This window comes from Rhinopithecus roxellana, chromosome 5, assembly GCF_007565055.1.
Source record: "Rhinopithecus roxellana isolate Shanxi Qingling chromosome 5, ASM756505v1, whole genome shotgun sequence".
Lineage (NCBI taxonomy): Eukaryota > Metazoa > Chordata > Mammalia > Primates > Cercopithecidae > Rhinopithecus > Rhinopithecus roxellana.
Window position 1 is genome coordinate 56178505 of NC_044553.1, and position 27708 is coordinate 56206212.

At 33.8% G+C, this 27708-nt stretch overlaps 1 long non-coding RNA gene across 1 annotated transcript; it reads right to left on the reverse strand.

Moving 5' to 3' along the window:
- On the reverse strand, nucleotides 1-27708 carry LOC104680740. Its single transcript, XR_750496.2, has 5 exons — nucleotides 27619-27708; nucleotides 26801-26876; nucleotides 20144-20194; nucleotides 5243-5343; nucleotides 1-3145 (listed from the first exon to the last, which is right to left on the reverse strand). It is a non-coding gene; the product is annotated as an uncharacterized LOC104680740 (long non-coding RNA).

Here is a 27708-nt window from a genome sequence, read left to right on the forward strand (position 1 = left end):
TTCAACTGTTTATTACCTTGATATTTGTCAAAGTATATCACATATTTTAATTATTTCAAATTAGAAATTAGATTAATCTGAATAGAATACGATGTAGCTTGAGTAAAAAAGTCACCCATCATTCATCCTGAGTGAAAAAGACAGTTATATAGGCCAGTCAAATGAGTTTATTTTATACACAAGCCCACACATGCACACATACCTCATTTGCTTATCACAAAATGTCAGTAAAATGCATATTATACTTGAGTGTTTTAAGAAAATATTTCTCAGAGTTGTTAAGTAACCTGCTCCATTTTAAATGACTAACTGATGACAGTCTGAGATCCAAAACTAATTCTGTCTGATTCAGATATCTGTCTTTTGTTTATTTTGTTTTTGCTTGTAATTTTTTGGTTTGTTTTCAAAATACTTGAAGGTGTGTACAGTTCCATTACCAGATGGGTTTTAGTGGGAAGCAGAAATGGGGAGAGAATGTCAGTTTTGGAGTGACCTTAACAGCTGCTACTAGATGCATAACCGTAAGTTATAAAGGAATATAAAGGAGAATGCCTACAATCATATCCATGTCCAAATAAGGCCTTCATTCCCAAACTGAGGCCATTTTGAAAATAGTTGGGGATGGGGATGTGAGACCATATGGTATTTCAGAGACCATATGACATTTGAGAGACCATATAACATTTATTTTTGTTTCCTAAAACAAAACACAGAAAGCATCTCATGAATAACTCAATCTAAAAACAGGTAAAATGAGGGTTTACGTGGGTAGCCTGGGAGACACCTAATAATTCTCACAAAAATTAACTATTTCTTTTAAAAACAGGAAAATGGTTAAGGCTTATTATTTTGATGTCTGTAACTTGGAAAGAAAGCAGAGGGGAAAAGAGGCACCATCATAAACACTCTCGAATTTATGTCTTGGCATAATGTAGAGAAAAAAGAAAATCCATAAAACTTTGAATAAATACATTGTTCAGCACACAAGATAAGACACCATATACTCCTTTACAGCCAAATATTGATTCCCCACTCAGTCTTAGAGTGAGGAATAGAGGGAGAAAGTGCCAGGAAAAGACTGGTGAAATGGGGGGATGAGCCTTGGTGGCTCTGCGCTGAATTAAGGAAGAGATTTGAAAGCAAGGCTATTTCCCTAGCGGCAGTAAAACTGCCTCCTGGAAAGAGAGCAAGCTATGGGGTTAGATGTTTAATAAAACTTTAGGCGAGAGAAAGAGTCCAGGTCTTTCACCTAAATTGCACACCAGCTGAGCTCATCTGCTTATTGTCCACACACTCAGGCTAGGGAAAAAGTGGGCATATTTCAAAACTCAATCCTTAAACTGTAGCTTGATGTGAAAAAGTTGAGACAAATTCGCCCATGCTACATCAAAGTGTAAGAAGTGTCCATCTTAAGCTGGGAAACCTGAAAGTCATGGCAAGTATAAAATCACTTTTTAGTAATAAGACAAGGAAAAAAAATAGCATAAAAGAATATGCAAAGTACTAGGAATCCATCCTATGAAATGCAAGCTTCAAAAATGACACAGTGTCCAAGAATAATTATACAGAAAGATGCAATGAAAATAAAAATTCAAAGAATCCATCAAGGATATACACACAAAATTAAAATGAAATGAGAAATTCAGAGCCAAAAAATACATATGTGGCTAAAATAACAGTTTACAAAATAACATAATTAGAAATAGCAAAGCAAAGAAAAGTATCTGTAATGTAAATAATTTTAAACCATTTTATAGAGTCAATGTTTGGCAAGGTTGTCCACAAGTAAACACTTTTTACTTTTGTTTGTGGCAACCCTACATTAAGCAAGTCTGTAAGCATCATTTTACCAACAACATGTGCTCACTTTGAGTCTCCTAGTCATATTTTGTTAGTTGTCATTGTATTCAAACTTTTAAAAATTAGTATTATATCTGGCATAGTGCTCTGTGATTACTTATCTTTGTTATTAACATTGTAATTGTTTTAGGGTACCATGAAACACATCTATACAATATGGCATTGTAAATTGGTGTCACTTTTGCACAGGAATGTGGTAATATGGAGCAAAATTTAAAGTGTTCATATGATTTGACTCCACCATAATCTCAAATTTTAATCTAGAACATACTGACAAAAACATGTCAAGTTATGAATAAGAAGGCTTCTCATAACACTACTTGTTTAGCAACAAATTGGAAACTTTGTCTCTAGCTAGTAACCTAGAAAAATATGTAACCAATTAAAAATTTAGATAAACTATATCTTTTGTGTGTATTGGGGATATATGAATAATAGTCACACTTCTGAAGAAATAGATACAGATACCATAAATATGAACAGCTTTTTTATTGACAAAGATGACGCTAACAATGTGGCATAATCACTAGCCAGTTTAACTACTTTATTCCCAGAAATAAACATATCCATGTATCATTAAGGGTCTCCACAGGGTAATAGTGGACCCTGCTCTAGTAAACTCATTAAATTGTGAAACAGAATTAAAATAAACTGAGAATATAGTGCTCCCAAAAGAGGTAGTGACTTGAGACACAGGTTCAGACCTTTATTTCCTCTCTCTCACCAATCTGATAACTCTCTGCTTCCTGAGGGAGAAGGACACAGATGATAATGAAAAAAAAAGTTATCCTCTTGTTAACTGTACTGTCTGAAGGAATGAGTGGAAATTTTTTTTCTTTGAGCCATGGCCAGAAACAACTAGAGGAATAAAATATTTCCTCTAATGATGTGAATAAAGCAAAGTGTGGAACAATGCTACCTTACAAGCATCTTTATGCAAATTAATGAATTTTTTGTTGTTATTTGACATTTCACTTCATAAATGAGATTCAACCTGCATGTAGGAAATGAAAAAGATGATCTTGACTTGAAGAAAACTAACATTTCATCCATAAAAGTAATTTTTGATTTATGGGCTGAACTTGCCCATAAAAACATTGTGAAAAAGAAAGTTTATCTTCAACTTTCTTCACCTTCCTGTCTCCTTTTCTATGTTTCCTTTTTGCTTCCAGATCCCACTGTTTTTTTCTAACAACATTCTTTAGGCTATATATGTCCATACATTTCCTGGATCTTCATCTCTTACCACAGAATGTGGAGTTAGTATCTTAAGTCATTATGTATCCTAAAAAAAAAGGTAGATCCATATTAAACAGGGTTTCATAGAAAGGTATGGATTTGAATTCTGTTTCTTTCCTTAGTGTTCTAGATGTAATTTATTGAGCAAGTTACTTTAGATCCATTAGCGCCGTTGTTTTTGTTTTTTCCCATACTTAAAAAACAAGTATCTATAATTAACTACAATTTTTCTTATTAAGAAATTCCTACATGAGTGGACATTTAATTACATTGTAATTATTAAGCAAAAGCAGAAAATATCATGACATTTTTCCAATGGTGGCTATCAGGATTTAGAAATAGTCCATTAAAAGGGTTATTTTTAAGTGAATTTTTCTTCCTAGAATCCATGGGTTATGTATCTTGAGTGTAGAAATAATCTTTGGATATTTTCTCATATGCCAGATTATATATATATATAAAACACAGTTGTATGACTATAGATCTGACCACATCATAATCAGGAGACCACAAGGTGAATTGGAGACATACTCAGTTAACATGTGCAGTTCTAAAGTATTTTTAAATATCCGTATGATCATTTGGTTTATTTGCCTAAAAAACAACCATTAACACATGAAATAATTTTGTGAAAAATCCCTTGTCAATGTGAATTAATTATTCTTGACCATTTAAGAGAAATACCTGTATAAAATAGCTACCAAAACTGTTAGGCTAAACCAATTAGTTGGAGTAAGGATGCTACATAAAAAGATTAATTCAGTTATAAATTAATTGGCCTAATACCAGTTAATATGGAATTTCCTTTATATAGACACAGCCTAGAGTTCCAAATAAAAATGCACTATACTGTGCCAGAAAGAAAATAAAATGAATGCATAAAATATTAGCAAAAATTGTTTTAAAATATGTAGTAACAATTTATGACAGACTATCAGTAAGAGAATTGTAAATTTGGAAATAAAATCTCATTCTTCTCGACTTAATCTCTTCTTTTTCTTTTATTTTTTATTAAAATATTACAAACATCTGGAACTTTATCATTTAGGAAATTTGTGGCTAATTTACCTGGTAGAGCATATTGACATGTAACTCTCAGAATTATTTGTTGTGAACTATGTCTGAGACCGTGCATTACTGTTCTTACATCTATCTACTTTATAATCCTTTCACTCTCTTTCCCCTAAAATGTGCTGATAAAGCTAGCATTAAGTAAATGTTACTAGTTACTATAATCAAAGAAATGCTTCTATGTAGGCATCTTCCCTTTCTATTCTATGAAGACCCACATACATTATGTGTGTATATGAACACACGTATACATATGTGCACACACACATATTATTCATTTTTAGAAATGAGCCTAATCATATATAATATATTTATATATTATATATATGCAAGAGACACAGCTTTAAATTATACAGAATGACTAAGTTGTCATAGAGCCTGCTATCTGAGTGGAAGAATATCTATTGGATTCTTTTTATAGCCAACCAAAAAAATAAAAAACAAAAAACAGAAAGCCCCTCCCTCCAATGTTTGTCATTTAAGTCCCAACTGTGCTGTAGCCTTTAACTGTGTAAGACAGCAAGACAGCACATTTTGTAGATTAAACCAATAAACTCACAAACATAAAAGAAACAAATCTCATAATTGCGGATTTCAATTAAAGGAAGGGGGATCAAAGCAAACATTCTGCTGGAAATTACACAGCTGCTATCTATACAAAATGAGAAAAACGTCTAGAGCCAGCCATAATTTTACAGAGGCAAAAAAAAAAAAAAAAAAAAAAAAAAAACATGCAGCAAACCCTGCAGTAGGACAGATTGTCTATGCTCCTCACGTTCCAATCAGTAATACAGAAATATTGAGTAATAAATTCCTTGCCTCTCTCCATCTGAAAAGCTCCCACCATCTGTGAAAGACAATTTGTAACAGCCTCAATATTAAGATTCAGTAAACAGACAATCACTCCCCTTGTGCCAAGCCATGGCTACATTTGGAGAAAAGCATAAAGCAAAACAATTAGTAACACCGAGACCCCTCTATTACAAATTATCCAGCCACCAAAACAACTAGTTTCAATTGCAGTTTCCCTTCAACTGGAGAGGAATGCAGGAGATCCTGCGTATTTGGCTACCTCCGTGGCCCATGCGTAGGCCTCATCCTAATGCTTTGAATTATTATTGATGGCTGAGGCAGTTCTGCTCTGTTGGTGAACCAATAATGTCAAGGCACTACCTGCAAGATTAATTATAGGAGAGAATAGGCTGAGGTTTCTTGGGACTGAGACATTAATATAGACTGAGCATTAGTTTCAGGGGTTCAACAGACAGTTGAACTAACGCCTCAAACGTGATTCGCACTAAATCTTACCTGTAGCTGTATCTTAGCAGCATGTGGAAGCTTAGAACAATTGTTTTTAACTATGAGGTTTTTAACTATTATGTATAATAATAAAAAAAAAACCTAAAATACAAAATCAACAATTCTACCTGAGTTACAAATTCAACCTGAGCTGTGCAGAGAGCGTAGATGATACTATTTATTTCACCACAAAGAAAAGGTGACACCACTTTCCTCATGCGTTTGTCCTTGGAACATGTGAAATATGTTCTTATTTACTGCATTTTCTAGGGTTTTGAGTAGGGTGGCAAATCTTCCTGGTTTTCTTGAAAAAATATCAATTCCCACTTGGTATCCTGGAGTGATTATTAAAAGCACACACATTTTATTCTTAAACTGTCGTGGTTTGGATGATAAGTTATACATTCACTTTAGTTCTAAGGCATATGGAGCCTGAAGCATTTTCTCACTGTGGCTATAGCCCTCTTTTATGTAAATATTTTATTTGCTTATGATATGCAGATATTTGTACACTTTCTTGGAAATAAAAATTGTAAAGAAGCTGAAGTGCGAAGTTACATCGAAGGATATGCTGCAGTTGTAATCTTAGTGAAATTTAACTTGGGGCTTCTACTTCATTTTGCCAAATTCAAAGTTGTATGATATACAATTATATTATATATGTGTGTGTATACATAAATGTATATACAAATATTTAAATATATGTATATACCCATATGATATCAGGTAACATTCATTTGATTCTTAATTCTTAATCTGTACTAGACACTCATCAAATGATTTCACATATTCTAATTCTTGCTTTATAGATAAATAGATATGTGTGTGTAAATATTTATGCATATATAGATGTATGAAATCTGTATATATCTATATGTATGTATATATAAATATTCCATAAATCTATATATGTATGTGTGTATATGTGTGTGTATATACACAACATATATATGTGTATATATATACATATACATATACACATGTGTATATATACACACATATATAAACACATGTGTGTATATACATATATATATGTATACATATATGTATGTATACATATGTACACACATAAAATATGTATGGAATCTCTATATATACTCTCTATACATTCTCTCTATAATTTTGTTAATATTTTCAACTGAAAAAAGTGAGGCACAGATGGATGAATGATCATGTTCATGGTTACAGAGTGAGCAAATAGTAATGTTCAGATTCAAATTAAAAAACTCTGTCCTTAGTGTCCAGTCTGTAACCAGTTAACAAGCTCTTATAATTCATATGTGTATGCATTTAATACATGCATTGTGGAGGTTTCTGTATCAGTCTCACTATTTAAATCATCTGGAGTATACCAGAGAAAACAAACCATGGTAGCAAAACTAGTAAGGCTAAAGAATTACAACCATGCACTGCTGAATTTGTTATTGTAACTAGGAGGCTATTTTGTATTCTAACATGGAATAGTTATCTCAAAATAATTTATTTTACTTTGCAAGTTAATGCTATTCTTGACTATCTCTCTATTCTCCTCCCAGCAGCAATCAAAAGGAAATTGAAAAAAATAATCCAGGATAGATTCGATCTATTGTCTTAAAATGTCATGACTGTGGAGCGTATGATAGTTAGAAATAAGTTATCAGGCATCTCCACACAAGTAAAGACAAAGGTCTTTGTCAGTTTTAAATAGACAGGGAGGAACACTCTGCTTGCGAAGGAAACTAAATTCCAAGTAACTGGAAGGACTGCATTTATATATATGTATACATCACCTATCACCTGCACTTCTGTTTAGAGTGTTTCAATAGAAAATTTATAATTAAAAAATCTTGTAATCTGAATACACCATATACAGTTATGCATGTTAAGAGTCTGTCTAGTTTTATTGGTGTTATTATTTCACATGAGGAAAACACAAGAATAGAGACAACACATTTTGCTAACCAGAGAAGATGAGGAGCAAGGGTCAACCTGTGTAAGATTCTTTCCATGGTGCCTTAGATCACATTTAAAAGACTAAGTTAAACAAAGTTTAGAAAGATTCTCTAGCTTTTCTAGCATTCCATAGTTGTACCTGCCTCCAGGAGATTTTCATGCTAGTTGATAAAATGGTCCTCTTTCTATGGCTCTCCATCCTAAATATACTCTTTAGTTATTAAATAAACATTATGTTTCAGGCACAGTTCAACACTGGGGTAGATGCTTGAGCAGTGAGGTGAATGAGACACACAAGGAATCTGCCCTCATAATGTGTAAAACCTTGTGGATGAGGTAAGTAATGAATATAGAAATGAAAAGACAACTGGAATATTTGCTCACTCTTCTTTTTGCTGATAAAACCTTTAACACTTTTCTTCTTTTTAATTCAGTGTCACCTCTGACTTGTCTGATTTCTGTTATCAGTACCTTTCCAAATTCTTGTGATTCGATATTTCAGGGAATTTCCTTCTTGTTCCTCTTTTCCTTTCCATTCTTCTGAGATCTTCAACCACAAAAGGCATGTTTAAAATTTATGATAGCAGCTATGAAGTCTTTAGTATTATTTCCTTGGGTTTATTGATTTTCTGTAATTATCTTTCTAAAATGAACTGCATCTTCTTTTCTTATATATTGTTTGGCTTGCTTGTCTTTAGTACTGAATATATATTATGTGTTTATATTTGTGACTGTCATAAGTTTATATAAGGTTTTTAGCTCAGAATTCTCCCTGTTTGAATCTTCTTATTAAAATATGATTTATTATTAATTCATTATTAAAATGTGGAATTTGGGTGCCGTGTGTTGAATTCATAAAACTCCTTAGTTAATGGCACTTCATCGTCACTGATCTGTGCCGTAAAACTCTTGAAAAATGTTATTTACTTTATTCTGTATTCTTCATTCCTATTTTCCTCTCCCTTATACTACATAGAAAGACATTTTATAATGTTTAACATGGGAAAAATTTTGGTATACATTTTTTTTAAAAGTAGGCATTTATATTCAGTGCTTGAATTTTAAGTTGCATAATAAAAGTTGGATATTCGATTTTAGAGATTTGTCCATGTTGTTGTTTTCATATCTAGTCTTTTAACAGCTGGCCAGGGTTTCCTGGTGCATGCCCATCAAAGCAAACTGCACACTTGCCTGCTGATGTACAACTTGCCGCAACAAATCTCACTGTAATACCATACTTGAATATATTCCCTTATACTTACCTATGAAATAAGGTCTTTGGTTATATACCAAGTCGATTTTCTGCGTCATAGTTTATGAAAGGAAAGAGTTAACAGCAGGCCTGTGATCTATTTTTTCCACCTCTTCTTTAGGAATGGGACAGGATGAAAGACTTTCCAGTGAAACCATCTTTTAAACATATGAATGTCAAGACTTCTGCAAAACATATGTTGCTATTTTCTAGTGGGTGAGCCCTTATCTTTGAAATATTGTGGCGAACTCTATGAGTTTGACAGAACTACCACAACAGAATACCATAGACTGAGTGGCTTCAACAACAGAAATTTATTTTTTCACAGTTCTAGGGGCAAGAATTACAATACTGAGGTACCAACAGGTTTGATTTTCTCTGGTGTCTCTCTCCTTGGCTTGCAGATGTCCACTTTCACGGTGTGTATTCACATGGTTTTTCCTCTGTGTAGGCACATCGCTGGTGTCTCTTTGTATGTCAAAATTTCCTCTTATGAGTACACAAATCAAATTGAATGAAGGTCCACTTTAACAGTCTCTTTTTAACTTAATTATCTCCTTAAAGGCCCTGTCTTCAAATACAGATACATTCTGAGATACTGGGGATTACAGCTTTGACATATGAATTTTAGGAGAACATGATTCAGCCTAAGTACCTGGTTGGTCTATGTTGCTTATTGTTAATTCACCTAGAATATCCCCTTAGAAAATGTCTTATAGACCAGATAATTTTCAGAATATAACATAAAAATATTTCATGACTTGCATAGCTCCCTTTTGTGTAAGTTATATCCTTCTAGCATAGCTGAGACCTATATGTTAAATCTGTGTCTGACACACTGTAAAATAAAAACTTAGGACTCAAGAACAGTCCTGGATTTCTCCATGCCTCTTCTGGCTACACAATTACCCTTGCATTCTGTAACAGGGCCATATATGCAAAGTGGCCGCCAAGTGCCAAAGGAGCAAGGAAGCTGCAGAAGGAGACAGACAAATCCAGTTTGTTGGTTTTGAGTGATTTATTAAGGGAACTTGCAGAAAGAATAGTGGCCTTGGGCAACCACAACACAGGTAGATTTTTACACTGTGAACTCTCAGACCCATGGCTTATACTTTGGGGAAAAAGCTGGAGGAATGTGTAAGTCGTTGCAGACATTTCAGCCTATAATTTCCGGGACTATAAGGGTTGTTTTGGAGGAAACTTGCTGTGAATAAGTGTTCTTACATAGGAGCAATAATACATCAACTAGACATTTTGGCGGCATTCCTGGACTGGGGTTAGTCAGATGTTATATGGCAGATTAGCATTTAATAAAGTCACTCTTGTCCCTATATCATGGTCCTGAAATTATTAGTAAATTTTGATATCTAATAAGATCTCAGATTCATGTGTGTCTTACTGAACAACTAACACTTTTTGTTGTGATGTGCGGTTTTAGAAACTGATGGGGTTTTCTGTTCTTATGTCTACACATTATCAGTCTTTCTATCACTCTATTCATAAGGACTTTAGAATCATAACACTTAATATTTTTAATTTTAAAACATATTGAGGATCTATTGATCATATTTTTCTACCATGTTATTAAACAACTCATTACTGTGTATTATCTTATTTTTGTATTAAAAAATGTTGAAAGGTAGTCAAAAAGAGAAGCCAGGCCGGGCACGGTGGCTCAAGCCTGTAATCCCAGCACTTTGGGAGGCCGAGGCGGGCGGATCACAAGGTCAGGAGATCGAGACCATCCTGGCTAACCCGGTGAAACCCCGTCTCTACTAAAGAATATAAAAAACTAGCCGGGCGAGGTGGCGGGCGCTTGTAGTCCCAGCTACTCGGAGGCTGAGGCAGGAGAATGGCATAAACCCGGGAGGCGGAGCTTGCAGTGAGCTGAGATCCGGCCACTGCACTCCAGCCTGGGCGACAGAGCGAGACTCCGTCTCAAAAAAAAAAAAAAAAAAAAAAAAAGAGAGAAGCCAAAATACCTTCTAGTATAAGAAGGAATAAAAAAAATACGAAAAATGTATGATGACATGTATCTACCATTTTATTATCATCTGGAGCAAATTTATTGCCCCCCAAATTTTGTGTTCTACCTATTTATCCTTCCCTCTTGCAACTCCTGTCTACCACTAATCTCACTGTTTCCATAGTTTTGCCTTTCCTTCATGTCATATAGTTGAAATTATACAGTATACAGTCTTTCTAAATTGACCTCTTTCACTTAATTAATATATGTTTAAAGCTCCTCCATGTCTTTTTGTAGCTTTATAGCTCTTTCTTTTTAGGAGTGAATGATATTCTATTGTTTTAACACAGTTTATTTATCTATTCATATACTGAAAAACATCGTGGTGGCTTCCAAGTTTTTGACAGTTATGAATAAAGTTGCTATAAACATCTGTGTGTAAGTTTTTTATAGACAGGTTTTTAACTCTTTTGGGTGAATACCAAGAAATGTGATTACTGAATAGTATGATAGGAGTATGTTTAGTTTTGCAAGAAACTGCCAAATTTTGTTCCAAAGAAACTGCACAATTTGCGTTTTCACTAGCAATAAATGAGATTTCCTATTGCTCCACATCCTTTTCAGCATTTGATATTGTCAATGTTCTAGACTGTGGCCAATTGTAATATGTATGTAGTAGTTTTCTATTATTGTTTTAATTTTCATTTTCCTGATGACATATAGTGTGAAACATGTTTTCATATGCTTATTTGCCATCTGTATGTTTTCTCTGGTGACGTTCTGTTTAGGTCTTTCGCTGATTTAAAACTCTAGTGTCTTTTTATTGTTGAGTTTTAAGGGTTCTTTGGATATTTTGCCTAATAGGGTTTTTTTTTTTTAATCAAACGTGTGTCCTGAAAGTATCTTCTCTCCTGCTTGTGTTTTAATTCTCTTGACAGTGTCTTTTTCAGGACAGACATTTTTAATTTGAATAACATCTGTTTTATTGGTTTTTTCTTTCATCCATCATGCCTTTGGTGTTGTATCTAAAATGTCATCACCAAATCAAAGGTCATCTATTTTTCCTTATGTAATCTCTAAGTGTTTTATGGTTTTTCAGTTTAACATTTAGGTCTGTAATTCATTTTCAGTTAATTTTTGTGAATGGAATGGTCTGTGTCTAGAGTCATCTTTTTGAATGTGGATGTCCAAGTGTACAATGACTGTTTGCTGAAAAGACTACAAAGGATCTTCAAACAGTTCATAAAAATTTTCTAAATTTTCCATGAATTTCAACTTTTCTCACAAAAATAAACTTGCATTGTCTTGTTGTAACATGTCTAAACAGGACCTAGTTTGAGGTACTAAGAAGAATATGACACCAGTTTGAAAATAACACACATCAGAGCAACATGAATTCTGATAAAATGAAGCAAGAACAAGCATCAAATTTATGGTAAGGCTTGAGCAGACACATAGAGAAATAATTGACCAAAAGCCTATGGGGACAATATCCAAAATAAATCAGCAGTTTACAAATTATAACTGATGTTAAGAAGGGATGAGATAATGTTGAAGCTGAAAGCTCAAAAGAGCAGACCATCCACCTCAGTTTATGAGAAAAGAAAAGAAAAAAAAAAAAAAAAAAAAAAAAAAACTTCTTTGTGCCCTGATTGAAGAGCACCAAAAATTAACAGCACAAATAGGTAACAACCTGGATACCTCAATTGGTCCAGCCTACAAAATTCTGATTGTAAAATCAAAGATGAGCAAACTTTCCACTTTATGGGTGCCAAAACCATTGCACGGAGATGAGCTACAGATAAGAGTAGAGCTTTCAATTGAAATTTTAAACAAGTGGAATCAATATCATGAAACATTTCTTTGAAGAATTGTAACAAAAGATGGAACACGGCTTTAACAGCATGATCTTGAAGACAAAGAAGAATCAAAGCAATGGTACCAATATGTGGAAGTGGGCTAGTCAAAGTAAAAGCAGATCAGTCAAGAGCAAATATTATGGCAACAGTTTTTAAGGATGCTCAAAGGAATTTTGACTGTTGACTTTCTGGAGGGCCAAATAATGATAACATCTGTTTATTATAAGAGTGTTTTGAGAAAGTCAGCCACAGCTTTAGCAGAAAACACCTGAGAAAGCTTCACTAGAGTCTTTTCTCTACCATGACAAGATTCCTGCTCATGCCTCTCAAACAACAACAATTTTACAAGAGTTTCAATGGGAAATCATTAGGCATCCCCCTTTCAGTTTTAATTTGGTTTCTGTTGATTTATTTTTCTTCCTGATATTAAAAAATCTAAAAAGGGCAGCCAGTTTTCTTCAGTTGATTATGTAGAAAAGCGTTGACATCATTAAATTCTCAAGACTCTCAGTTCTTTAGGGATTGACTCAATAATTGGTACCATCTCTTACATAATTGTCTTGAACTTGGTGGAGTTAATGTTAAAAGTTCATATCTTTAATTTTTATCTTTAAATTCCAGTTTTCTATATATTTTAAAAATTTCCCTCATATCTTTCCTGCATTGTATTGCCTTTATCCTTTGTGAAAGATCAATTGGCTATATTTATATGGGTTTATTCCTTCACTCTCTATTATTTTCCATTGACCTATTTGTGTATTTCTTTGTCAATACAACCCTGAATTGATCACTATAGTTTTATAGAAAGTCTCAAAGCAGGATAGTATCAGTCCTCCAACGTTATTCTTTTTCTTTAATATTGTGTTTGCTATTCTGCATCTTTTGCCTATTCATATCAATATTAAAATAAATTTGTCATTATCTATAAGATAAATTGTTGGGATTTTATATTGAGATTACATTGAACATGTAGATTAAGTTGGAAAGAATGATATCTTTACAATATTGAATTTTCCTGTTTATGAACATGAAATATCTCTCCAAGTTTTTAGCTCTTCTTTAATTTCTTTCATCACAGTTTTGTACTTTACTTCAATAAGTCTTGAACATAGTTTGTTAGATTTATACATAAATATTTCTTTTCTGGATGCTAATGTAAAGGTTATTGCATTTTTTAATATGCAAAAGTTACCAATGTAGAACACAACAAAAAAGTGCTTGCATTATAAATACATTTGTTGCAAATAACAAAAAGCCCAAATATCAATGGCTTTAACATAAAATAGATTTACTGTTTCCTTATACTTACAAGATGCTCCTTCATGTAACAGACTATATTCCAGGTACACAGAAGAAGGAATAAAAACCAAAGAAATTTGTGAGACTTTGTTTTAATCAGGAAGATACTAAAACTCTCACTGAAGGCTTTTATCAAATTCCTCTTACATATTATTGGCTAGAATTTTATCTCATGATCAAACTTTGCTACAAGAGAATATAAAAAGGTGTGTATTTTGAGCATTACATGTTGAAAGTTCAATATGGATATTTTTACAGTGGGGATAAAAGAGTACAACAGATATTGAATAGACAACTAAGAGTTAGGGCTAAATTAATACTTCAGAAACTTATGTGTAGAACAGCTGAATATTTGAAAGAACAGGCCAGCAAACATATTAGACTTGAGTTCTCTAATTTATGTATTTATTTTAAATTAATATAAAAATAACCATCTGTTTCTGTAAAGCATATGGTTGTTAAATAGATATTCAATGATAAAATTTGCTTTGTTTATGAAAGAAATAGTTGATTGGAATTTTTTACAAGAGACATTAGCAAATGATGCTAGGAATAAAAATTTATTCAAAATTTACCTATTTTGCAATACTATGAACAAATAATCACCATTAGAAAATATAAAAGGGACCTCGGGTTTTAGTAAATCTCTGACAGGGACCTGGGGTTTTAGTAAATCTCTGACATATCCCTTGCCATGATCACAGAATCTGTATGTATATCATCTTCTTGTATAATCTGGCCAATCACTGCTCTTTGAAGTAATCATTCCTTTGATTGAAATTTTAGCTTCTTTTGTTGCATGAAACTATTTTTAACAGATTGTATATTTACTTGAGAAGTTGTCTTTTTTATATGACTGCACTATACGTATCAGAAATATGACTTACTTATATATCCTTGTTTTATCTAACTAATTTTTAGCAAAGTGGGTTCCTCACATACACTTGTAGAATAAACATTAATAAATCGAACAAATACTGATGGCCTCATGATTCCACAAATTTGTTGTGTTTAGCAAATTTGTCTGAAACATAATTTCAACCCTAAACAACATATAAACTAAACTTTATGCTCCTGAGGGGTGTGTGTGTGTGTGTGTGATTTTCACATTTTAGTAACAATCTGTAAGATAGGGATGCTGTGCAAAGTTCAGTAGTTTTTATGGGTTTCTGTTGTTGCTATTGTTGTATTTTATACCTTCATAATGTCATGAGAAAATTTATGAATTCACACATATTGATTGATATGATTTGGATGTGTCCCCACCCAAGTCTCATCTTGAATTGTAGCTCTCATAATTCCCATGTGTCATAGGAGAAACCTGGTGGGATGGAATTGAATCATGGGGATGGGTCTTTCACATGCTGTTGTCATGATAGTGAGTCAATTTTCACAAGGTCTGATGGTTTTATAAAGGGCTTTTCCCCCTTTTGCACTGGAATTCTCTATTGCCTGCTGTCATTTAAGACACGACTTTGCTCCTCATTTGCCTATTGCCATGATTGTGAGGCCTCCCCAGCCATGCGGAACTGTGAGTGAATTAAATCTCTTTCCTTTGTAAATTACGCTGTCTTGGGTATGTCTTTATTAGCAGTGCAAGAATTAATAATACAATAAATTGTTACTGGGAGTGGGGTGCTGTTGTATAGATACCCAAAAATGTGAAAGTGACTTTGGAACTGTGTCACAGGCAGAGGTTGGAACAGTTTGGAGGACTCAGAAGAAGATAGGGAAATGTGGGAAAGTTTGGAACTTCTGAGAGACTTCTTGATTGGCTTTGACCAAAAGGCTGATAGTGATATGGACAATAAAATCCAGGCTGAAATGGTCTCAGATGGAGATGAAGAACTTGTTGAGAACTAGAGTAAAGGTCACTGTTGCTATACAAAGAGACTGGTGGCATTTTGCCCCTGCCCTGGAGATCTGTGCAACTTTGAACTTGAGAGAGATGATTTGGGGTATCTGGTAGAAGAAATTTATAAGCAGCAAAGCATTCAAGACGTGACAGAGCATAAAAGTTTGAAAAGTTTGCAGCCTGATGCAGTAGAAAATAAAAAACTCTTTTTCTGCGAAGATATGCAAGTCAGCTGCAGACATTCATGTAAGTGACAAGGAGCCAGATGCTAATTTCCAAAGCAATGGGGAAAATGTCTCCAGGGCATGTCAGAGACCTTCATGGCAGTCCCTGACATCACAGGCCTGGAGGCCTAGGAGGAAAAAATGGTTTTGTGGGCTGGGCCCAGAGTCCCCCTACCTGCTCCATGTAGTCTCCAAACATGGTGTTCTGCATCCCAGCTGTTTCAGCTCCAGTTGTGACTAAAAGGGGCCATCACACAGCTCAGTTTGTTCCTTCAGAGGATGCAAACTTCAAGCCTTGGCAGCTTACATGTGATGTTGGACCTGTGGGTGCACAGAAGTCAAGAATTGAGGTTTTGGAACCTGCATCTAGATTTCAGAGGATGTACGGAAATGCCTGGGTGTCCAAGCAGAAGAAGTTTGCTGCAGGGGTGGGGCCCTCATAAACAACCTCTGCTGGGGCAGTTCAGAAGGGAAACGTGGAGTTGGAGCCACCACACAGGGTCCCCACTGGAGCACTGCCTAGTAGAGCTGTGAGAAGAGGGCCACTGTCCCCTAGACCCCAGATGGTAGATCCATTCACAGCTTGCTCCACATGCCTGGAAAAGCCACAGGAGCGGAACTTCCCATGCCATGGGAGCACACCTTTTGTTTTAGCATGAACCGGATGTGAGACATGAAGTAAAAAGGAGATTATTTTGGAACTTTAAAGTTTAATGACCATCCTATTGAATTTCAGGCTTGCCTGGGGCCTATAGCCCCTTTGTTTCTTCCATTGGATATATACCCAATGCCTGTACCCCCATTGTATCTGGGAAATAACTAACTTGCTTTTGATTTTATATGCTCATAGGTGGAAGGGACTTGCTTTGTCTCAGATGGGAATTTTGACCGTGGACTTTTGAGTTAATACTGAAATAAGACTTTGGACTGTTGAGAAGGCATATTTGGCTTTGAAATGTGAGGACATGAGATTTGGGAGGGGCCAGGGGTAGAATGATATGGTTTGGCTCTGTCCCCACCCAAAAGTCTCATCTTGAATTGGGAGGAATCTGGTTGGAGGGAATTGAGTCGTGGGGGTGGGTCTTTCCTGTGCTGTTCTCATGATAATGAGTTAGTTCTCATGAGATCTGATAGTTTTATAAGGGGAATTTTCCCTCTTTTGCACTGCACTTCTCTTCTGTCTGTTGCCATGTAAGACATTACTGCTCCTCATTTGCTTCTTTCATAATTGTGAGGCCTCTCTAGTCATATGGTACTGTGAGTCCATTAAGCATCTTTTTCTTTATAAATTACCCAGTCTTGGGTACATCTTTATTAGGAGCATGAGAATGAACCAACATGTAGTTTCTCTATTTTATAAGATTTGTCTCATTTTTGCCTATTTTTGATAAGAAATTATGTTTTGTATATATTTAATTTGTTCCAACTTCAACACTTGTGGGAACCATTATAAGGTTATTCCCTCAAAGTTGCTCATGTTTCATGCTGAGAACCTGTGAATATGTCAAGAGGGACTTTACAGATGCAGATGTGATTAAACATCTTGAGAGGGAGGGATTATCCTGTATTATTTAATGGAACTAATGTAATCACAAAGGTGCTTATAAGACGGAGGCAGGAGAGTCAACCTCTGAGAGAGAGAGAGAGAAAGATTTCAAGATGTTACACTGTTGGCTTTGAAAATGGACCAAAGTGCCATGAGCAAACAAATGAAGGTGACATCAGGAAGCTTGAAACACAAAGAGAGATTCTCCTCTAGAGCCTTCAGAAACAACACAATCCCCAAATACCTTGGTTTTAGCCCAGTCAGACTCATCCTGGACTGCTCTCCTACCAAAATTATGCTATTTTAAGCTACTATATTTTAGGTAACTGTAACAGCAGTAATAGGACACTAATACAACTCCCTACCACAATTCATGAAAACAATCTCTTTCGGATGACACTTAAGAGTCTCTTTAAGTAAAATGTTCAATCTCTATGAATCCTGCTTAATCCCTCTTATGTACTCAAAATATAGGCAGCGGCTTACAGTGTTTTTATATCACAGAGTTAAAGGGGACCCCAAAACTATGCAGAGACCATGGCTCCTATGTCTTCAGTCAACTTTGTTCTTTTCTGATTATGCTGCAAGTATTGATTTATCAGTCAATCTTTTACCATTAAGTATAATGTTAGATGTAGGGTTTTTTGTAGATTATCTTTACCAAGCTGAAGGAGGATACCTCTCTATTCCTGTTTTCCTGAGAGTTTTTATAATAAATGGGTGTTGATATGTTTCACATTTTTTTCTGCATAGATTGTTATAATCAAGTGATTTTCATCTTTTAGGCTAAAATAATGTGTCATGGAATTAATTAACTTGTGACCCTTGAACTAGTCATATATTCCTAGTGTAACCTTAATTGGTCATGGTGTATGATTGTTATTACTAAATTAGACTTGCTAACATTTTAAAAAATGATTTTGTGTTTATATTCACAAGTGATAGTCTCTATAATTTTTGTGCTTTCTTTTTTTGATTTCAGATATCAGCACAACAGTAGTCTTATAAAATAAATTAAAGATTGTTGCTTCCTCTTTACTTATCTGAAAGAGTTTGTAAACTCATATTAATACTTCAAAAGTTTGATATAATTCTTGATGTAAACCATTTGGGCATATAACTTTCTTTTTCATGAGGTTTATAATTTAAAAATCTACTTGCTTAATAGCTATAAGATTATTCAAATTATCTATTTCATCTTGGGTGAGTTGTGAAAATATTTTCAAGACTTGGTCCAGGTTGTCTAAGTTGTCAAATTTATATGTTTTAGAGTTGTATATAGTATTCTTTTTTGCCTTTTTTATATCTATAGGATTTATAATTGTATCCTATTTTTATTCCTGATATTTATACTAATAATTTGGTTATTCAATTTTTTTCCTTACTCTTACTAGATAGATACATGTTAATATTATTGATTTTGTCAAAGAATAAACTCGGTTGTTTTCCAATATTTATGTTTTTATTTTTTATTTTATTCACTTATAGTCTTATTATTTTCTCTTGTATGCTTACTTTATGTTCATTTTAGAGCTTTTTATGTATGTTCTTTAAGTGGGAGAGTAGATGATTTATTTGATGCTTTTACTTTTTTTGAAAGTCTTTATTTATAGCTTTACATTTCTTTCTCAAAACCGATTTAGCTGTCTCCCACAAATTTTGGTATGTTGTCTATTCCATTATTTTTATTTCAATATATTTTTATAAATTCCTTTGAGACTTTTTTGACCCATAGATTATTTACAAGTGTCTAGATAATTTTCAAGTGTTTGAATATTTTTCTGTTATCTTTTTGTTATTGATTTTTAGTTTGATACCTTTGTGATTAGAGAGCATACTCTGTATGATTTCTAGGGTTTTACATTTTTGAATTTTTTTTAATGTTCCAGAATATTATCTTTCTTTGGTTATGTTCTGTGGGCATTTAAAATTAATGTGTATTCTCCTGTTGTTGCTTGGCATGTTCTATAAATGTTGATCATATCTTGGTGGTTGATGGTGTTGCTGAGTTTTGCTGAAATTCTGTTTAGTTGCTCTACTAATTCTTCAGAGAAGGGTGTTGAAGTCTCCGATCATTATTGCGGATTTGTCTATTTCTTCTTCAGTTTTTTCAGTTTTCACTTCACATATTTTATAGCTCTGGTGTTCAGTGCATGAACTTTAGGATTGCTATGTCTTTTTGGTAGATTGCCCTTTCTATAATTATATAATGTCCCTCTCTGTTTCTAGTAATTGTCTTTGCTCTGAAGTCTACTTTATCTAATCTTTTATTCAGGCTTGTTTACAAGTTAATATGATTCACATTTTCATGATTTGTCTTTATCCATCCTTTTACTGTCAACCTGCCTGTAACATTATACTTGAAGTGAATTTCTTGTTGACCAAAAATAATAGAGTCATGTTATTTAATCCACTCTGCCAATATTTTTATTGGACAATTCAGACTATTTCCATTTAATGTAAATATTGATGTTAAGTTTAAAGCCTATCATTTTTTTATTTTAGTTTATCTCTTTTATTTTTTTAATTTTTTCTGCTTTTATAATGAGTAGTTCAACTGTTTTTTGACTTGCATTTCTCTGTGTGTGTTTTTTTATGTATGTATCTATTTCTTTTTTCTATAAGCTTTGTTGGTGGTTGCACCAAGTATTTCTATATACATACACACACACACACATAATTTATCATGGTATACTGGTGTTATCATTTTTATCAGTTCAAGTGAAATATAGAAATCTTACCTCTGTTTACATTGTCACTGCTTCCTGCTATAACTGTCTTAAATACTTCCTCTACATATAATAAGAACAAAATAAATCAGTGATATAATTTTTGACTCAATGTCAATAATAATTTAGACAAGAGAAGAAGAGTGCTTCATAATAGCTGATTTTTTTCTTTATTTGTTTCTTCATTTTTTGCTTTATTTTTAAATAATTTTTCCCTTTTATTTACTTTTTTAAATTTTCAATGTTTATAGATACATAACAGCTGTATATATTTATGGGGTAAAAGTGAAATTTTGATCCAAGCATACAATGTGTAATAATCAAATCATGGTAATTGGGATATCCATTACTTAAAGGACTTTTTTTTGTTGTTAGAAACATTCCAGTTTCTTACTCTTACTAGATATATATTAATATTAACAGTTTCACTTGTTTAGTTATTTTGAAATATGCTATAAATTCTTATTAACTATAGTCATTCTGTTGTGCTACTAAACACTAGATCTTATTCCTTCTAACTATATTTTTTATACCAATTAAGAATTCCCACTTATTCTGCCCCTACTCACCCTTACAATAGATTTACTGGCAACAAATTATCTTAATTCTCACTCCTGTGAGATCATCTTGATTTTCCTTTCATTCCTGAAGGCTATTTTCACTGTCTATAGGATTCTGATCTTTCCTGGCCTCCATTGTTTGTGAAGAAAAATTTCTGTCATTATAATAGTTTTTTATTTCTATAGTTTCAAAAGTATAATGAAGATGTATCTTAGTGACATCGATTTATTTAGTCTTATTCTGTTTGGTGTTCATTCAGCTTCTTGAATTTGTATCTTTTATGTTTTTTTGCCAAATTTGGGGAAGCATTCCCCTATTATTACTTCAGGTAATTTTTTACCCCAGTCTTTTGTCTTATTCCAGTGCTTTGACGACAGAAAATGTAGATATTTCACTATATGATAGTTTGCTACATAATGATATCTTGGTCAATGATGGGTCATATATGTTATGGTAGCCCCATAAGATCATAATAGCATGATTTAACTGTACCATTTCTATGTTTAGATAAGTTTAGATAAACAAAGACTTACCGTTTTGTTACAGTTGCCTACAGTATTACTTGTTGTACCAGTTTAGCCCAGGAGCAATCGGCTTTGTAGTACAGTAGGTTATACCACTGAGATGTGTGTAAATATACTCTATGATGTTTGCACAATGACAAAATCACCCGAGGATGTATTTCTCAGAATATATCCTCATTGTTAAGTGACACATGGCTATATTTTCACAGATTGCTGGAGAATTGTGTGTAATTTTCTCAGTTTTGCAGGTTGTTTAATTTCTGCCTGCAGTCTCTCATTCTTTTTTTTTTTTTTTTTTCTCCCCTCTATTCTACCTGTTCACTGAACTTTATATTTTGGTAATTGAATGTTTTAATCCTAAAATTCAATTTGGCTCCTGTTGATATGTTCTATTTCTCTGCTAAGATGTTTCAACTCTTTGTTGACATATCCTTTTGTTTTTTAAGGACATTTGTTTGTAATTGCTTACTGAAGCATAATTATTATAACTGTTTAAAATATTTTTAGATGATGGCCGGGCGCGGTGGCTCAAGCCTGTAATCCCAGCACTTTGGGAGGCCGAGGCGGGTGGATCACGAGGTCAGGAGATCGAGACCCTCCTGGCTAACACGGTGAAACCCCGTCTCTACTAAAAATACAAAAAACTAGCCGGGCGAGGTGGCGGGCGCCTGTAGTCCCAGCTACTCGGAGGCTGAGGCGGGAGAATGGCGGGAACCCGGGAGGCGGAGCTTGCAGTGAGCCGAGATCGCGCCACTGCACTCCAGCCTGGGCGACACAGCGAGACTCCGTCTAAAAAAAAAATATATATATATATATATTTTTAGATGATATGAACATCTCTGTCATCTCATTGTTGGCATCTATTGCTCACCTTTTTAATCAAGTCTGGTATCTTCCTACTTCTTGGTATGATAAGTGATTTATTATTGAAGACTTGACATTTTTGTGTTATTTTGTGGGACACTAAATTTTCTTTAAACTTTCTGTTTTAACTGGCTTTCTGTGACACTGCTCCAGCCAAGGAAGAAAAGCAGCTGGTTATAAATACAAGTCCGGGTTCCTTACTCATCCTTCATTGAAACCCAAGGGGAGTGGTCTTTTGATACACGAGGTGAGTGCTGGTGTGTTGGTGTCGCACACGAAATCTACTGACATTGTGGTGAGAGTGGCTTTGTTATCACGAGGTAATGGTGAAATTCCTGATTCTCCAGCAAGCTTTCTCTGATGCCACCCAGGCATCGAGGAGGAGGGGCACTACATTACTGATGAATGGGGTGAAAGTCCATGTTCTTCATGTGGTTTTCACTGACATTGCTGGACAGAGGACTTGTTACAGGCTGATGGTGATGTATTGGTTTCCCATTTGACTTTCTCTACCATCAGGACAGCAGTTATTTTTTTAACAAACTTGTGATTGTGAAAATCAAGATTTCCAATTCAGTCTTTGCTGACTCAGTTTGGGATGGGGCCACCATTTTTGTCGATGTTGTTTTCTTGATTTGTTTTTTGATGTTTGCCTGGAGTAGAGTGGTTATTAGGTAAAAGTTTTCTTTCTAGCTAGGCTGCTTTTCTCCTAATCCTTTGGCTAGAGAAAACAGCCATTTTCTGGAGATTTTTTTGTCTGTGCCCATTGGCGTTTTCAAGCAGACAGCTTTCTCAACTCCAAGTCTAGTATATATGAAACAAAAACCAAACCCAGGAAACTATCATTATGTTGTTTTTTAATTCCTGAGGTCCCTCACTGGTCTGCTGTCTTCTTTATACCTATATAGGCCTTTTTACGTTTATTTTATGTATAATGTACAAGGTTTTAGCTATGATTAGTGAGAGGAATAGGAAAAAGTATTTCTCCTCCATCTTCCCAAAAGTGGAAGTCACTCCTAAAAATATGGCTTGAAGTTTCTAATGTTAGGAATTTTATAGATGTGTGTTTTTCTTATTTCTGACTATATTCCATAGGAATAACAAAGCCAGATGATTTTATTCCTTTTAAACCAATTAAATCATACACACATCTTAATGGATATTACATTTTCATCTGGAAAGAATGCATGCTCTTCTGTTTTGAAGTAGAATGTTCTATAAATGTAATTTAGAAAATACTGGTTAACAATATAAACCTTCTATATTCATATTTGTTTTCCCTATTAATGTTATATAAATGAATAGCATATGTGTGTTGAAATCTCAATTTTATAGTATGAATTTATCTATTTCTGCTTTCAATTATTTTGATTTTTGCTTCATATATTTCAAAGTTCTGTTATTAAGCATGTATACATTTGAGATTATTATGTCATCTTGGTGAGCTAGTCTCTTTATCATTAAAAAACATCCCTCTTTGTCCCAGGGAATATAAATTGTTTTGAAGTCTCTTTTTAATATTAATATAGACACATAAGATTTTTATAGATAACAATGCCAAGGTATGGTCTTTTCTACTTCTTAACTTGAAAAACAAAACACTATGAAACTATCTTTTAACTTTTGACCTGTTTACAAGTAAAATTGCTTTCTTGAAGTCAGCATATAAATTGACTTTGGTTCTGTATTAATTCTATCAATGGCTCCCTTTTATTTGGAGCTTGTAGCACATTTACAATCTTACTTTTCTATAATGTTGAGGTTGAATCTATCATTTATCTCTTCATTTTCTTTTGTTCTCAAGGTTCTTCTTTTTTTTTGTCTTTTCTTGGCTTCGAAGATATTATTTTTAAAAATTATTTTATTTTCCATATTAGCACATTATACCCACTTGTCCTTTATTGCGTAGAAGAATGAGCACCAGACAAATAGAAAAATGAGTTGTGCTGTGTGCTTTGTTTTGTTTGTCATTAATTGATATTAAATTGACCAAGCTAGATGGGCGTGGTGGCTCACACCTCTAATTCCAGCACTTTGGGAGGCCAAGGCTGAAGGATCACTTAAGCCTAGGAGTTCAGGACCAGCCCTGGCAAGAAAGCAAGACACCATCTATACAAAAAAATTAAAAATTAGCAAGCATGGTGACATGTACCTATATAGTCCCGCCACTCAGAAGACTGAGGTGGGAGGATCAGTTGAGCCCAAAAGTTCTAGATTGCGGTGAGCTATGTTCACACTCCTGCAGTCTAGCCTAGGTGATAGAGTGGGACCTTATCTTAAATAAATAAATGAATGTTTTTAAAAAAGCACATTTATCTTTTTTGACCTCTTTAACCAACTGTAGTATTAGATGGTTTTAGCTGCTTAATTCTGTTTTATTACCTATATATAAACTGTCATAATATACTTGCACAGCAAGCTTATAAATAGAGCTTCTAAATTTTTAATTAAATGATTAATTAATCTTAACCAAATAAATCAGATAAAACATCAAATATGCTTTGAGGCATAAACCAACATTATCTGCTCCAAATAATATTATTACATATATACAAATATTTTACATGGAATTTTCACTACTTAAAAAATTTAAAAGCACATTTTAGCAACATTTTTCTTATTTCAATTAGTGTGTTAATCATGTACAAGCTATTGCAATTCATGTTTACAATTCTACAAAAACATAAGTAATTACAAATTCTTATAAAATGATATAGTCATAAATAAAATTCTGAAGTTGAAAATATTTGTTTTTATTGTCTTCTAATTTTTCTTCTCTTCCTTATGAAGTGTAATAACCCATGAAGGTGAAACAAGCATTTAAATTGCAAAAAAAAAAAAAAAAAAAAAAGAAGAAGAAGAAGAAGAAGAAAAACAATTAACTAATTCAATCAACTGGATGAGTTCTTGAATACACCACGGAAGAATATCAAGTTTTAAGTAGTAAAATATTTTAAGTAGTAAAAGTTTCAAATAAGAAGTGCAATAGAAAATTTTGTTGCAACAAGATAGCTTCAAAGAAACCTTAATTACATATTGGTTATACTTTTCAAAACGTTTTTTATAAGCTATAAAGGAATGCCTTCACATCATAATATCTGATATAGTAGTCAATTTTTTATAAAAGGACCCTGAAAATTTTATTATTATTATTATTACTCCCTGTACTTAGCAAAGGTAATGGTAAGTGTTTATGCCTCATTATGAAATATTATACAGTATTACAACAAGCAGATATTATTTTAAGGTTCTCTTTTATCCCAACATAACATGTTTCTCAAATATTTTTGAGATACAATTACCAATATCCTTTAAAACTCTGTTTATTCTTGTTTAAGCATTTGGATTTCAGAAAAATATTATGTCACTTGAATTTTTTTTTTAATTTTTATTCAAACTGTGAACCCAAAAGTATTTGAGGCAGGTTTCAATCAATTTAGAAAGTTTCTTTTGTCAAAGTTAAGGATTCACATGTAATAAAGCCATTCATATGGTTGGGGGACCTTAGAATTTTATTTTGGTTTACATTCTCCCCCTTCTGGCCAAGGTTTGCCAGAGATAGCATCAATGGCCACCAAATGTTTATTTTGTTCCATAGCATTGCCAGGGCTACAGATTGTCTGCCCCAGGTCCATCCTGTCCCTTAGTGGGACACTCTGTGGCAAAGGGACTTAGAGTCAAGAGACTTATGGTCAATTAAATATTCTAGGCCAGATAGGAATGAACATGAACAGGCATTCATTATCCCTTAATTTTTTTTTTTTTTTTTTTTTTTTTTAAAGAACCAACAATCAAAAAGCCAAAGGCAAGGTTACAAAACTGACTTATATTTAACTTCTGTGTGTTGAGCTACTGCAGTCTTGGTTTTATTTACAGACATATAACAATTCACTATATAAAACATAACATTGTTCTGAAAAATAAATTTTAAATGTATATATTTATTTGCACAACTCATAACTGGGAGTATTATACTAAGGAGGCTCGGTCACGAGATATCATCATCCTCCTAGTAATTATTTTTTCTTAATTCTGTGGGAAGCAGGAGATTCCTTATGGTTGAGGTGGATGAAAAGGTGCCACATAATAGCTCAGAAAACAAAGTCCTTTGTTTTACTAGACATTTAGGCGTATTTGTACCCATCTTTGATTTGGAGTGTCTGACCTTGATCTACTTCTGTCCCTCAAAACCACCAGCCCTTACAATCTTATGTGCCAACCTCTTCCATGATAGTCCCTGGGCCTAGAGGGAGGGGGCTTCTGTAGCCTTAAACAGCAGGGCATTTGCAGTGAAAAACAAATTGGGCCCAGTGGAATGCCAAATGAGGGAAATTTACATCTTTCATGATTCAATCTGCACTCAGAAACAAAAGTCAGGGCTGAAATATAGTAAAAAGTGTTATAGTTTTATTTTGAAACAATTTCTTCCTCTCTCTAGCCCTCCTTTCCCATTGAAGAGAAATTACAGTAAGACTAATTTATATGCAAAATAAGTTTTAGGCTTATTATACTTTGCCTGATTATTTGCATAGGTTGTAGCAAGAATTGATTGCCATATAGGCTCCTTTTAAGTTGACTTTCTGAAACTTTGCTTAAAAATATGTTATTCTAGTCAAAAGTTGGTAGAATAACCAGTGTCTCAAATTGTCCTGTTTTAAAAGAAAAGACTCTTACTAAACTTATGTAAATAACTATATTTTCATAAAATTCGAATACTCACAGTTTCTGAATTTTGGAGAATTCAGAGAGAAAGGTAAATTTGCTCACAAAAACATACTTCGTCCAATTGCTCTAAACTATAAAAAAACAGAAAAGAAAAAGATTTTCTAGAATTTTCCTTGGAGCAGCACAGTTCCAAACAAGATGTTGTTTGTTCACCTTGGAACTGCTATTCACATGCTAAGTAGCTCTTCTTAGATGAGAGCTGTTTATTAGGTACTGTAGAATCTAGCAGCTCCTCACATAAAGTTACTTCTAGGGAAAATGGAAGCTCCCTGCTCACGAGAATTTCCTTCTACCATCCCTAGGTAGTAAGATTCTATTTAAACCATTTTTATTTTATTATAGAACTCTTTGGGGCACCATTACTTCCATTAGCATAGGGGTAGCTTCAGTTAACATTTCATAGCAAGGTGGTAAATGCCCCTCAGGTGGAAATTCTCTAGTCCAGTAGTTGTCATTGGGAAGTGCTTACAGTCTTTTGTCATAAGCTCCAATAAATGTTCCACAAAGCTCTATGAAGTGGAGGATTTTTCCTGACTAGCACTCCAGCTTTTGCCCTATATTCTGTGGGCTCAGGCAATCTTATTAGTTCCTATGTATTTAGCATGTCCATGTTCTGTGCAGGAAACACATGAGGGGAGAAGAAAAGATACACACACAATACCTTTAAGAGTAAACAAACTTCATACCATGTAAATGGCAATGCAGGTGTAATAAGCAAATGATATAATAATAAGCAAATAATACAATAAGCAGATTGACATAATAAAGCAAATTGAATGGGAAGGGGAGAAGGGAAAAGACTTTTACACTCACTAGGCTATGGAGGATTCACCACCAGACTGGATAGCAACAGCCTGGGCTCCAGAGTCAGCTACTCGTCCGTCCGCAGAGGAGGAGCAGTCT